The sequence below is a fragment of the Miniopterus schreibersii genome (assembly GCF_964146895.1).
Source record: "Miniopterus schreibersii genome assembly, chromosome: 1".
Taxonomy (NCBI): Eukaryota; Metazoa; Chordata; class Mammalia; order Chiroptera; family Miniopteridae; genus Miniopterus; species Miniopterus schreibersii.
Window position 1 is genome coordinate 70,635,392 of NC_138101.1, and position 15,750 is coordinate 70,651,141.

Here is a 15,750-nt window from a genome sequence, read left to right on the forward strand (position 1 = left end):
ATTGGTCCTGGTGTGGCCTGGGCATCACCTGATTTAGTGTGCAGCCAAGATTAAGATCCTGTGAACAGAGATTTGGGGGAGGGGGGAGGCACGATGCCTGTGAAGATGGTTGCAGTCAGCCTGGGCCATTGCTTCTGGGTTGCACCGCTTCTCCCTTAAGCCCCTTCATACAGAAGCAGAAAGTCAGGATCTTGGGTGTGGCCATCCCTCTGTCCTTTGTATTAGTTGGGAAAGGACAGGGGCAGAGAAAATAGTTTTTATCTCTTTTATGTGTCAAGCACTGTGTTAGATATTTTGCACACAGTGCTACACTTAGGACACATACAAATAAGGAAAACAAGGAATGGGGCTGCCTAGAGACTGGTTCGGGGGGGGGGGGAGTCAAAACTGTAGTCAGCGGGCGCTCAGGGGTGCTCACCTTACCCCCGCGCTCTGTGAACGTTGTGCAGTCTGTGTGGGGGGAGCCACCATAGAGTGGGTTGGGGAGGGGGATCGGGCAGGCAGAGCTGGAGTCCAGGTAACTAGTGTGATTTAGCCTGCGACAAAAAATCATCAGAAGAGATGGTTTGTTTCAGAAAGCAAATCTAAAACAGGGAGGTGGAGCCCGGCCGGGCGTGGCTCAGCGGTTGAGCGCCGACCTAGGATCCAGGCGATCAGGGTTCGATTCCCGGTCAGGGCACATGCCCGGGTTGCAGGCTCAATCAATGACTCTCTCATCATTGATGTTTCTGTCTCTCTCTCTCCCTCGCCTTTCCTCTCTCTGAAATTAATAAAGATATATTTAAAAAATAATAATAATAAAACAGGGAGGTGGAAATTAACCAGAGGCTTTTGGCTCAATTAAAACAGTCATTCTCATTCTCTCTCACACACATGTATAATATTATATATGTGTGTGTGTATGTGTGTGTATGTATATATGTGTGTGTATGTGTGTGTGTATATATATATTATATTATATTACATACCCTGTGCTAAGGAGACAAATTCAAGCAGAGGCTTCTAGCAATGGATGGAAATTTAGAGTCAATATACACTGAGGTTCTGTCTCCAAGACTCTGTAATCGTTATGGCATGAAAACCTCATTAAGTTGGAACCTGGTAATTTGCAATAATCATGCAGACTCGAGCTGTAGTATACCTTTGAGCTAATAAAAGGGCTTTCTAAAGCAAGTCATGCTACTTGAGAGCATGTTAAGGTTAAATATTATAGACGTGCCATACAATTTGTATGCTAATTAAAAGACTTCTTATAGATAGTTCCCAAAGAATTTTTTTCTGCTCAGCAACCTTTTATTAGCATATTTTTGGTTACCAAATGCACTTGACTTTTCACTAATTCCATTGGCCTTTCCTCCCATTAGCCTACATTGATAAGGTTTTGCTCCATGTGTTCGTCTTAACTACAGATGCCATGCCAAAGGAAGGTTTTAATGAGGTTCCTCTAATCAAGTGAATGTATAGAGAAGACACTCAGGACAGACACTTCCGCTTCCAGCTGGCTGGCGTAAAGGACTCTCCTGAAGGCTCAGCACCTGAGTTTCACTTGCTTTGTTGGTGGTTTCTCAACAAGCTGAAGTTACTTTGAACCACAAAGAAGAGCTCGGCTGATGAATGGAAAAGCAGTGGGAGAAAGAGACCTCCTCTTTCAGAAACTGTGGTGGCAGAGGAGGTGAGCCCCTGTATGCACAGCTGTTCCTGAGTCAGCAGTACTGTCTGGAGGAGATGCTAGAGACTGCAATTCTGTCTTAACTGCAGATTCAGTATGGGTCCGTCCACAATGTGGGGCCTGGGGAGAAAACGGATGTTTCCTTAAGCTTTTTGTACATTGTCTGGACCATGGACCATTCCGGCACTGTGATCCTCTGCCCAGGTCAGACCACACCTGGACACTGTGTTTAGGTCTCAGCTCCATATTTTAAGAAAGACTTGGGTAAACAATAACACTTTGGGATGGGGATTTTTAAAAACCCTGGAAACTATGTTTTATGGTAAATAATTGAATGAAATGGAGATTATTTCTAAATTGAATAGGATTTTGAGCAAACATTATAGATATTTTCAAATATTTGGAAGGAAATTAAGAAAATGATTCATTTTCACTAGGTGTGGCTGTTAAAACTTGCATTTGTTCTTCCCATATTTACCTTCCCTATTTGTCTTTCCTGCCACCTCACCCCATTGCAGGTAAGGGTTCAGATTAAATTTTATTGCCTGGGGTCTTTGCAGGGAAGTGTGATGACAAGGGCTCCTCCTGACTTTTACAAAAGCTTGTGAGAAGTTAAAGGTTTCAAACAGTAGGAAAGAGGCAGGAGTGATACTTTTATTAGGAGAAAACCTGATATTCTGGGAGTTAGGGAATGGAAGGGGGTGACTTGCCCCATGATTAGAGGCAATCTGATTCCCTTTCTATAAAGGTGCCCCTGGAAGGTTGTCAGGGGCCTGCACGACCCATAACATGCCCAACAAGACAGGAAGTTAAGGGGCCACGAGCATTCCAGTGGTAACAAGCATGAACTGATTAAAATAGGAATGGCCCTGATATTTGACTCTGCGTAGGCCCCAGTTATTGATCAGTGACTGGGAACTTTATCATCACTGAGATGAAATACTACCACCACCACCGCCAGAGGCCCAGACATGGATGTAAGTTGATTTAAAGGAGTGGCAATTTTTTGCACATCTGCATTTATGGATTGATAACTACACATTTGCATAGATCAATGATAGAACAAGAACCAGTAGGTAGAAGGTTCTGGAAGAAGTATTTTAGTTAACACAAGAAAGAGCTTTCTAAGCATTGGCACTGCCCAGCAATGGGATGGACTGACACAAGAAACCATGAGCTCTGGTCACAGGTGAGAGCTCGTGTCTATCCTTCACGGGTGTTTTACAGGAAAATTTCATGGCCGGTGGTACAAATTGGATTAAGTGCTCTGTTCCATCCCTTCCAAACCTGTGTTTTCCTGGTGTTATGAGTCATTGGAATCGCTGGCTCAAAAGTGGGAGTAGGACTGAGAGTCTAAGTAGCTTGTACCTGTTTACACAGGAGGCCTTTGAAAGCAATGATCACATCCTCTGTATCAAGACCAGGGACTTTGCACTGAAAACAACTGAAGTATTTATTTTACTCTGGCTCCTAGAATGAGTGATGGAACTCGTTTTCAAAGAGAGAAAAGACAACTTCCTCAGCTTTGACCGTTCTCAAAGTTGGGGGTGTATTTTTCTTCCTTGATGTCTATTGTGGCAACAATAAGACTGTACTGAGCATCCAGAGAGAAGAGAGTTAAGTACAGACTGGAAGAATTAGGGGAAAAAAAAAAATGACAGATTGAGAAGGAAGATTGGGGACACTGCAAATGCCATTTCCACGCCACGTTAAAGGTTTATTACAGGATGTGCTGGCGCTCCCAGTGTTAGGGTTGGCTCAACTGTCCTCCGGTGATCACTCTGCTGTGTCAGATGAAATTGTCAGTGTTTGCAAAACCAGTTTAAGTGGCATTAGTGCACACGCACACATGCTAAGCAGCCTGCGCAGTGTTCATGCCCAGCTCCTTGGCAGTTGTTCAAGCCCGCATATCGTTTTAGAATAGAGTTATTTGGGCAAACTTTTGGAATGAAAATTTGTTTTTTAATTTCAATTACTTTTCACTTTATTGAACACTTCAAGAATTCCATCAGTTCGAGTATTGGTTCAAATAGCAAAGTGTGGAAAAGTGCCTTTACTTTCGTATTTTTGACAAGCTTATGACAATTATTTTGTCCCTCTCAAGTGAACTATCAACAAGTTCTATGTAAACGCCACGTATATTAAACAGGCAAAGGGAAGCTGTAAATGAGGAAGAAATTACTCTGATTTATTGCTCTTTAAATATACAATGTGTCAACTAAATTACAGCTGTTTGTATTACATAATTTAGGGATACTAAAAAGTTGAGGTGACCAAAGTTATTTTGTAATAACAGTGGGAAAATAATTCTGTCTCAATTTATAAGATTTCTTATCTCGATTCCACGTTATTTGACAATCTGAACACACCTGCCCGTCAGGAAAATACTTGGGAAAATCTCTTAGGCCATGACAGAGTTGCTTTTATTGCACTAACTCCCCTGCTAATGACAATCATAAACTCTGTTCTGTATTAAATATTAAGAACAATCGTTCGAAGGCATCAGAGAGGAACAGAAGCAGAGGGGAACTGGAAATGCAATTCTGGAAGTAGGGTAAGCAAACTAGTGAGTGAAGTCTAGCCACATCCAACTGACTTTCCCCCCTTAAGAACATTTCCTGTTCTGTCGGGGCACCTGAGAACAAAGTTCAAATGAAAACCTTGGGAGGAGCAGGACTGCTGAGGGCCAGCCGGCTGCAGTCCCTGGCCATTCAGAGCTGGGTGTGGACTCAGGAGAAGGAGCTGTAAACACCAGGCAATGGATCACCCTTGGGCCTCATGGGCAGGGTGAAGCAGTACGTCTGGGTGGATCTAATTAGGCATCTTCATTTGCACCGTTTGCCAGCGGATGCCGACAGTGTGGACCTGGTTTAAGAGCCACTGGTCTCTCTAACCTCACACCCCCGGCTGTGTTAGTGCCCCAGAAATGTGGACAGCAGGAGCCTGCCCGGGACAGCGAGTTAGTTCCCTGCTCCAGGAGGCAGGCAAAGTAAGAATGGCTAGAAATGCTCATTGGGTCCTCAAGAGTCATCACCATGGTCATCCTCCCCTGCCTGTGGACCTCACCAATGAGGAGACAATGCAGCGAGGCAGGTGAAAGGCCTGCTGTCATTCCAGAGCACTGTGGATGCTCAATCACAGTGACAGCACTTATGTAGAAGAGTCATGTGATACAGGCTGTGGGTAGATGCTCCAGGGGTAGAAGACCAAAAATGTCTGCATCGCATTTCCCCTACTGAAGCAGGAGGCCGTGTTTAAGTGACGCTGGATAACCAACTACCTAATGGTTAGATGCCTGTCAATCCTTTAAAAAGAGAATTTAATCTGGCTGGGGATGGCGTCGAGCACTGTGATTTCTTTTAGCTCTGTTTGAGCAAAGTCACCAGGACTCTTGGTGACACTCTACATTCTTGCCCCTTTTTAGGGTGGGCCAGGTGGGTAAAGGGGCTCTATTCTCCTGGGGACCACTGGGGGAAGAGGAGGCCCGGTGGGGACAGGGAGAGTCCCACATCAAGTCCAGGCTCACATGGCCTAAATCAAGTCAGTGCCTCAGCGCACACCACGCTGCCCACTTAGACACAGGTAAATAGCACAGGCTTGATTTAGGGTTAGTCTTGTGTTGCTTGTTTTATATGATTTTACTGAAAAGTGATAACTTGTGTCAGCCCATCTCCTCTCTGTAATGCTGGCCATGGGTTCAGTAACGTCCCTGTTCCTTGCAACTTGTAGGGCAAGGATGCTTTATCCACCCTGGCATGCGGTGACATTTTCCACGGCTGGGGCATGAGTGTTGTTTAATGGAGCGGATGTTGACTTTGGATTATAAGCTGAGATCTGGCAGCAGTGTTCCAAATAAGGAGGAAGCGGACTTTGACATGGAAGCTTGTCCCAAAACGCTGTGATCGAGGTGATCGTGATCGTAAGACCTGTTTGCACGTTGTTGCCAAAAATCAGGGCACTTAATTACATAATTGACTGACTAGAGAGAAGGAAAGAATGTGCTTTAAGGTGCTTTAGGCCCAATGATATTGTCATAAAACAGCTTGATTTCATAATTGGTCCTAAATGCCACAAAGTTCCCTGACAAGGAAATCTGAAGATGAGTTAGACAAGTTAAATGTCAATAGAATTTTTCCATTTAACTTGTCTATTTAAAATATGGATTTCCCTCACAAAATAATGAGCATTTAACCTTGTCAATCTAACTCCTTAAAGGGGCACTTCTCCCGAGTAGGTCTCCCTGCTGCCAGGTGCCATCCTCCAGGGAAGGGCACAGTTCATTCCTCCTGTGACCTGAAGTCACAGACTGTGCTGGCTGGTTGAGATATGGTCAGTTTACTTCATGGTGGAAGCCTGGGATTTTGTAGACTCTTTGTCCTGGGCAGGCTTCTGTGAGTATCGAACCTGATGGAAGGGACTTGTGTAAGTCCGATGCATATTGAGAGGTTGTGAACATTTCACAGCTGGTAAATTCTCGCTCACAGTCTTGTAATGTTGAAAATAAACCACACCAACAACCCCGGGGGGTAAGGCCCTGGAGCAAGAGAGGAACCACCAAGCCTATTAACACATTTGATTTATCTGCTGAAAACCAGGGAAACTGCTGGGCAGAATGGTAACTGGTAAACAAGAAAGAAAAATGACTAGAATTGTCAAGAGATGGAGAGTGAGATATAAATAAGATTTTAGCAATGGTTGCCTGTAGGTGTTGACATTATGAATGATTTTAGTTTTCTTAATTATTTTCTGTACTTCTATAGTAAGTGCATGTATCTCATATTCAGAGAGAGGAAATAATGTTATAAAGTTGCCTATCTGACTGAGCTCTGCAAGTGCACAGTAACTTTTTTATACCTATTCATATTCATATTCCAAAGAGGTCCTGGAATATAGTGAGTGCATCGTAGGATCTGCTTAGTGCATGAAGCGTGGGCAGTTTCTGGGAGGACTCTGAATTCATTTTCGACATCCCTGACCATAGACAGTGGTGGGGAGCAGAGCAGGTAGGACCAGCAGCCTGTGGGCATTTGGCAGGCTGGCCACAGAGCTCCCACTGGGTGGAGGTCTAGGCTCTGTGAGGGCTCTCCGAAGGGAGTCAGTACTCGAGGCCAGTTAGCTAGTGAGCAGAAGAAAGGGAACACTGGGAGAGAAATCTAGTTGGGCTTTTTAAGAAGTACCAACAGCTCTTCTGCGTTTTGTGGTGATCCCTTGTTATACATCGTGCCAACAAGACAGTAGGGTGGCTTTCTGATGGGACCCATGAGCAGGAGAATCTTTGCGTTTTGAGGAGTGAAAGGAGGATTCAAAGACCCTGTCTCTAGGGAAAGAGGCATCGGCCTCCTTGCCCCTCAGTTCCCATCACCCAGACTCCCCCAGAGCGGCCCATTATCTGTGATATGCATTTCCCACTTTATTCCCTTGGACTGAAAAAGTTGAACAACTCAGATTTCCCTGAAATACATGAATTTTAGGGGATTAAAGCCTTGCAATGGGGTTGGAGAACGCTGGGAACACTCTCTGGAATGAACCCAGACAAAATCAACTCACCTCCATGGGCTTCAGTTCCTTACTTTCCCTTTCACTTTCAGAAGGGATTTTGAGCATTTTAAAATAGAATCAATACCTGTGGACGCACAGGGGCACTGAAACACCCTGTCTTCCTGCCTTGCACACCAGTTCATCATCCCAAGCCTGCTCCCTCTGCTGCACATCTGCAGAGCCGTGGTCTAGGTGTAAGAGACATGATTCCCAGCATATGCACACATCCACCTTCCTGCCAGTTGCTGCCACTGTGTCCAGTCAAGCTCTGGGCTTCCTCCTACCTCTCCTCTCAACACAGCAGCCAGAGGTATCCCTGTGAAATAGGGGCCAGGTCAGGTCACTTTTCCTGAGCCCTGCAGGGTTTCCCATCTCACTGGGGCTGTGTGAATCTCCCCACCCCGCAGGACTCCCCAGTTCACAGGTATGTGCCTCACTTGCACCATCTGTCAAAACCAGCCCCTCAGTAGCCATGTGGTTCACACTCTCCTCCCTGTCAGGTCTTTGCTCAAACATCATTTGTCCATGGGGCCTCTTTGACCTCGGCCCCTGCTCCCTTCCCTGCCCCCCTTCCTCCTCCACAGCAGTGATGACTATCTCCTTGAATATGGCTCTGTGAGGTGAGGGTTCTGTATGTTTTGCTCATTCCTGTGTCCCCAGAGCTTGCGACAGTGCCTGGCATGTTGGTCTTAAATGAATGTGTTGAATGAATGTATCTCAGTTGGGAGCTTTAGCTCTGAGCCATCTACTCCCCATCATGGGGCCCCCTTACAAGTCAGAAATGGAAATCTTGTTTCATGACCCCAGAGGAGCCAGCCCTGACACCAGAGCCTAGGAGAGAACTATGACCACAGCAGGCTCATCCAGTGGCCAGACGATATAAACAGAACAGGAAGCTTGAATCACTCAGATGATTCTAATGAACCAGAAGGAGACTCCTCAGATACCCAGGGACAGGAAGCCGTGTGGCCCAGTGAGTCACCCCTGCTCCTTGGCCTCATTCCTCAGGCTCCCCTGCACCAGAAGATGATAAGCACCCGCTATGGAGTGGAGAGGTTAGTGCTACCAGCATCTAGTGGGTAGGAGCCATGGACACTGCTGAGCATCCTGCAGTGCACAGGACAGCCCCCAGCAAGGAGGTGTTGGCCCAAAATGTCAGCAGTGCCGAGTCTGAGAAACCCATATGTGTCCCTATATGTGTGCATGTGTGCGTGCATCTGAAACACTTACTGTTTACATGGCACATGTGACCTCATCCAATACAACAGTCCTAGGAGGAAGATGTATGTGTTTCCTGTGGCTGCTGCTACAGGCTACCATGAACTTAGTGGCTTGAAAGGACTCAAATTTATTATATTACAGTTCTGCAGATTAGCAGCCTGAAATGAGTCTCACTGGGCTAAAATCCACATGTCAGCAGGGCTGGTTCCTTCTGCAGGCTCTAGGGGAAGATCTGTTGCTTGCCTTTTCCAGCTTTTAGAAGCATCCACATTCTTTGGCTCGTGGCCTCTCCCTCCATCCTCACACTAGCAACATGACGTACTTTCATGGTCACATTTCTCTTTCTGAACACAGCTGAGAATGATTCCCTGCTTTTAAGAACTCATGTAATTAGACTGGGCCCAGATAGATAATCTGGAATTATCTCCCCATCTCAAGGTTCTATATAAGCTTAACCACATCTGCAAAGCCTTTTCTGTGATGGAAGGGAACATTCCCAGGTTCCAAGATTTAGGATGTGGACATCTTCGGGAGCCATTATGCTTTCTTCCACCACAGATGTTACTATTATGTCCAATTTTATGAAGAAAAAATTGAGATACAGAGAAGCAAACAACTTATCTAAGACTCTACCGAGCAGGGAGCTGGGTCTAAATCCAGCCCTTTGGCTCCAGAAGGGCTCCTGTGACTAAGTCAGAACATCATATAAACAGATGGACAGACAAAAAGCAAACTCTAGATTTTAGTTGCCCTGAGTCTTCTTGAGTAATTCCTAGATAGAAACGCCAGTAAGAAGGTAAACAGTCACAGGTAGGCAGAAAGGGATTCACAATGGGTTTCAAAGTTTGCCCAAATGTCTCCAGGCTGCCTTTCTGCCCCCTGGCTGCTCCCCCCGCCTTGCCCATACTTAAGGTTCCAGTGTCCCATGAAATTCACACTTATTCCTTGACAGAAGTGCTCACAGCACACAGGTTAGTTGCATAAGGAGAAACACCGTAGGCTGTGTATGGGGATGGTGTGGTGGGAAGTGATGGCCTGAAGCTCAACATCCTCTAGGCAGGTTTAGAGCATAATTTCTGGGAGCAGCTGCAGGGCGAGAAGAGTGCAGGCTCTCCCCTGTACCTTCAGCCCTTACCCTAATCTCTGACAGAGACACCAGGACCTCCAGCTCCCTTTCTTCCCAATGAGTAAACACACTGAGCTTCTTGACCCACCCCAGCAAGTGTGTTGCCCCGCAGCCTTGTTTCCCAGTTTCTGCTCCAAAAACCTATGAAGACCCTGGAACCGAGTGGAGGCCCTGCGTGGTGAGGAACAGCACTTGCACCTTTGGATGATGGGCTCCTACGTGACCAATGAAGCAGGGAGAGACAGCTGATGCGGCTGGTACCATGTAGGGATCATCATTATCCAGCGCAATAACAGCTGATTAATGCTGGCGCAAATAGCAGAGTAAGTCAACTCTTCACACGCTGTTTCTTAGTTGTGTCCTCAGTCATTCACTAGCTCTTTCCGTCAGTGGACAGTTTTTGATTGATGCCAACCACAAAGCTGGATGTTGTGAATCAGCTTCCAAGGAGTGAATGTGCATGGGGAGAAGCTGCCAAACCGCCCCTATCCTGTGTGTGACCCGAGCAGGCCAGGCAGGCGGACACCTGGCTCCTGGGGGGGCAGGAAGGACGTGGGCAGAAGGGAGGTAATGAAAGAGCCACTGGAACCCCAACCAACCAACCAACAGGGACGGGCACTCCCTCTGCAGCCCCAGCAGGTTGCTCACTGCTGGTCCGGTGAGGTGGAAAGGCAGGCAGAAACAGTCACCAACGCTCCTGTAAGGCACAACTGTCACTGCGCAGAGGAGCAGCCTCGGTGAGGTGACAGGGAAGGCGGGGAGGGGGTGGCCCATGAAGAATGTCATGCCAGCCCTTCTGGATCGCGCCATCCCGTAGGAATGTGACACGAGCGGAGTCTGTAATTTTAGTGAGCTGGTACCACTTTTTTAAAATGTGGAAAGAAACAGGTACAAATTAATTTTAATAACCCCGCATAACTACAGATTCAGCGTGTGAGCAACATAAAAGTGATTAATAAGATTTGTATGCGTTGTACACCAGCTCTTCCATATGAGGTGGGCTTGTGCCCTGCCGCAGGGGCAGGAGGCTAGACAAGGTGGCAGCCAAGGGGCTGCAGAGGAAGGAAAGTCACCTTCGCCCTGCTGTGGGACGGAGAAGGCGGGTGCAGGGGTGGTGGGAAGGGAGGAACGGGTGTGATCTCACTCTGAGGGATAGGGACGGTCCTTTAGGGCAGGTGGTGGGCCCTAAAGAGGGGTCCACGTCCCTACCTTCCACCCTGCACTGGGTGCACACTCCTCGACAGCGGCAGTTTCTCACCCTGGGGTGCCTTGGGCCCAGTTGATGAAAGAAATCCCAAACCTGAAGAAAGGTTTAAAGAGTGTATTTGAGCCAAGGTTTAGGGGCCTGTCTCTGAAGCAAAATCTCAAAAGATTGAGAAAATGCTCCAGAGAATGGCAGCTATGTGGTTCCTTTCTTGCATTTAGAATCAAAGGAGAAGACATAAAAGGATAAGTAGGGTTACATGAAATCGTTGGTGGCAGGTTAAGGAGGAGGGAGAAAGTAAAGCAGGGAAATCTCTAGAATTGGACAAAAAGCAAAAAGCACACTGGTGGCTGCAAGCTGTTAACGTTTCCCATGGATAGTTTATAGGGACATGTGGGTAAAAGTGATGGGGACTGTTGCAAGTTGTCTCACCCTTATCTCTGCAGGTCTGGGGAAAAGCTCGTTCTGACATTTTAAGAATGTTATTCCAGATGCACAAAAACAATGGACAGTGCTGCTCAAGGTAGAGATTAATTTTTCACATAGGACTTAGGACAGGACTTCCCACCGTAACCTGCTCAGTTAGGAATTTTTATGACTGAAACATCCTGTGTGCTTACTTTCAGTTTGTCAAGCCTGCCAGGTAGCCCCTGTTTGTTCACAAAACTGCTTAGATCCACCCCCAGAACACCTGATCCGATTGTGCTGGAGTTGGCCAGGCATCTGGATTGAAAATGCTCAGGTGGTGATCACCAGCAGCCCCTGGGAACCGTCTCTCATGTCCCAGCTGAACCTCCTCCTCTGGAGACCATCCTTTGGGCTTCATCTCTAACTGCCCTTTTTATTTTATTTTTATTTTTTTATTTTTTAAATATATCTTTATTGATTTCAGAGAGAGGAAAGGAGAGGGAGAGAGAGAGAGAGAGAGAGAGAAACATCAATGATGAGAGGGTCACTGACCGGCTACCTCCTGCACTCCCCTGACTGGGGATCGAGCCCGCAACCCGGGCATATGCCCTGACCGGGAATCGAACCTTGATCACCTGGATCCTAGGTCGACGCTCAACCGCTGAGCCACACCCGGCCAGGCACTGCCCTTTTTAATTTACCATGTTTTCTATCAATTCTTGGACTTAGGTGTATATCTTACCCCATGGTACACTTTTGTTTTCAAAAACTTACTATCTCTTATTTTTTTATTAATCCTCACCAGAGGAGATTTTTTCCCTTGATTTTTTTTTTTAGAGAGAGTGGGGGGGGGGAGAGAGAAATATCAGTATGAGAGAGACACATTGTTTGGTTCCCTCCTGCATGCACCCCATCCGGGGCTGGGGATTGACTTGCAACCCAGGTATGTGATCCTTTGGTGTGCTGCTCTAACCACTGAGCACATTGACCAGGGCTATTGCTTATTTTTAAAATATAACTACTAACAGGTATCGGATGTGGGAAATGAGAAGTCCCATTGCTGAAGGTTTTCACTCTGTGCTATATGGTCAAATATGATCTAGCTGGGGACATTTAAATAGTGTGGCATGTTAGAAGTGAGTGCATAGTAGGTGCTTAACCACCACTGAGTTGGGTGGGCTGGGCACCATCCTCTGGGCTATGTGTTGACCACTTTGCCATTAAGCCAGCAAGCAGAAAAGGTGAGACACACTCTAGCAGAGCATGAGTTTCCATCCTCTGCTCTGACCTCCACTCCTTCCACGTCATGAAGAGGTCTCTGCGGTGTCGCAGGGTAATTTCTTCCACCTTCCTGGGAGCAGCAGCCTAAATGCTGGCACTGCCTTCCTTGTTTTCAGTAAGCAGGCATTCCACACACACAAGAGGTGTGTGTCCCTCCAACCACACTTGAATTGTCAGTACCTCTCACTGCAGGAAGGAGCCAAAGGAGGAGACCAGGAGTATGGAGAATGTTCTGCAGGATGAGAGAGCTGCTGGGCTGCGGGTGCTGCTGTCTGTGGTCCCCTCCCCTGACCACAGGGCGCATGCTAGCCCTGAGGAGTGGTTGGAGGGACCCTGCAGAATGGGAAGCCCAGCTTCGAGCACCTCTGAAAAGCCCAGAAGAGGGTCAGAATTAGGTTTTTCAGCCTTGGGCCTCGAATGGACTCGGAGTCAAGGTAGTCGGTGCACCAGGTGCCAGATGCTTTCAGGGAACAGGTCCTGTGGTAATTAGGTCTTCCAGGTTCAGACGAGGGGCTGACATGCTGAAGAGGCCCCATCTTTCCCAGGGCCAGGATGTGTGCCAGCATTCCCCAGATAGTATGTCCTAGGGCAGACCAAGGATATCCGGAAATCTTGTCTGCCAGAGTGTAGATGGCCAGGGGAGGTCCTGAGAAGAGTGTAAAGAAAAAGCCACCAGTGGAATCTGGATGGGTGGCTGACCACGTCCACAACTGGCCAGACCAACACAGATCTGTCTGTTCTGAGTCCTAAAGAAGAGTCCTCCTACATTCATTCATATTTCAAATTAGATTTGAAAATGGGGTATTTAAAATTGAAAACATAATGGGCACATTTCTATGGTGACAACTTTGATGTTTTCCACAATGCCCTGGCCTGGCACTGCCTAGTCTAGTGAAAACTTGGAAGCAGTTAAAAATGCGGTGAAGGACAGAATTCTACCATGGACCCAGGAACAACCAAACCTGGAAGACTTTCCATTCACTGCGCAGCTTAGCAGTTGACCTGGACTCCCCAGGAAATGTCTCTCTGTTCATGCCACCTCCCTGAACAAGTGAGCCTCACACATGCTCAGAGACCACGTGGCTCCTGCAGCAAGAACTCTGTCCCCTAGTTGTAATCATCAGCAAGAATGTAAATACTCTTCTTCTGGGAAGAGGGGGGCAGTGCCGCCCTCCCACCACAGGGTGAACTGAGGAGAGGTGGAGAAGCCAGGCCCAGCACCCGGCTGAGAGCAGGTCCTAACTACTCTGTCTCTACATCAACTATTTTGGGCCTCAACAGGATTCACAATGAATAAAAAGAAAGCTCATGCTTGGACGGTGCCTTTCACTGCCTTTATGTTCAATGGTTCCCTTCTACTCGGACTAAGCTGATAAACCTATACATGCATAAACACGTACAGCCTTCTACTGCTTAACTGTAACTGGTTGTGAATATGTTTGTCTCTGCAGGTCAAGAGTCATGTCTTATCTATTTTTCTTTAGCAAGGTAACAGTCAGTTAAATTGATAGATTAGTGGGTGCCTTTGCTTTCTCTTGCTGCTGCAACAAATGACTACAAATGTGGTTTAAAACAACACGCATTCATTACCTTACAGCTCTTCAGGCTGGAAATCTGCAAAGGGTTTCCCTGGACTGATGTGGACATGTTGATAGAGCTGCGTTCTTTCTGAAGGTCAAGGGAAGGAGCTCTTTCCTGGGCTTTTCCAGCTTCCAGAGGCACCTGAATCCCTTGGCTTGAGGCACCTCCCTCCATCTTCAAAGCCAATAGTGGCGGTTAAGTCCTTGCCACATTGAATGGCACTGACGCTGATTCCCTTCCTCTTAGAAGGACCCTTGTGATTAATTGGGCCCACCCCGCTGACGTAGGGTCATCTCCCTACCTTCAGGTCAGCTGGTGAGCAAACCTCATTCTGTCTTGACCTTGATCCCCCTCGCCCTGGAAAGGCTATACAGTCACAGGTTCCAAGGACTAGGACATGGATGTCTTTGGGACTAGGACATAGACATCTTTGGGGGGCTATTATTCTGCCATCCACACACCACCAGTATGCTTGGCACATTGTAGGCAGGCAATTTTTATTAAGTAAAACAAAATAAATAAGTAAATACACCTTTATATTAAAATGCTATTGAGTGGATCTAACTTTTGCTATACCATTTTAACAATTGTGTCATTTTCTGTGTGTAAGCTGTCACTTTTCCTCACCCTCTAACTTAAGTCATGTTATTAATGTTTCCAAATACATATATTGCTTCCCATACATTAGGGATTCCTGTGCATCCCCAGTGCAGCCTGGCAGAATGACCACATGATACAACAACACAACTGGACAAAACCACACACAGTCGGTCCTGCCTGAGGTGATGATTCAGCAACCAGAAGGCAGGCAGTGATGACAGGGCTGGGAAGCAGCAATGTGAACGGGGTCCTGAGGTCTGTGTCTGCTTCCAGGTACCACTGACTAATGCTAAGCCCATCCCCAGCTTGGCAGACGAAGATGAGCCTCGTAGGTTAAAAACCAATGGCTTTTGTTGGCGATGAGGCACATGTCATGGTGCCCTGGGGGTGAGATCAGCTTTCCCTTTAGATCCCTTCTAGAAGTTGCTCCTCTACCAGGATGAGGGACTTGGAGACATTCTCCTCACTGCCACGGAAGTGTGCAATGTGCACTATGGGGCCCCAAGAGCTTGGTTAGAGACACAAATCTGGACGCTACACAATTAAAAGAAAGAAAGCATTCTTCAGTAAAGACGAGTTGATGTCAGGCATTTTGCAGTGTGTATGAGACAGAAGAAAAATTGTTTTAGGGTCTCGGATGCATAGTCATTGTGAGAGCAGGCTGGGGACCCTGTGCGCACAAAGATCAGGGCTTTGTTTGTTGGGAGCGCGTGTGAATTGGGAGACTGGAGGCCGTGAACCTTCTGAGGTAGTTTGCAAACTATATATGGGAATGAGCGTATGTTCTTGATCACAACTGACCTACCCAGCACATACCAGCCTCTGTGCATCATGAAACCATTTGTATAAAATACTGTTATTTACACTGGAATCTCATGCAAATTCTTTTTATGATTACATTGGTTCTCAGCAGCTGGAATAGATGATCTCTGGCTGTTGGCAATGTCCTTACGTGGTAGAGGAGGAGGGTGCTCTCTGGGTCTCGTCTGTGGTCCCACCTCCTAATACCATCACACTGGGGGTTAGCTTTCAATGTATGAATTGGGATGGGGGGCATTCAGGCCATAGCAGTTGGTAAACATTTTGGGAAGATGACTCTATTTCAGAGATAGGTTCAGTATC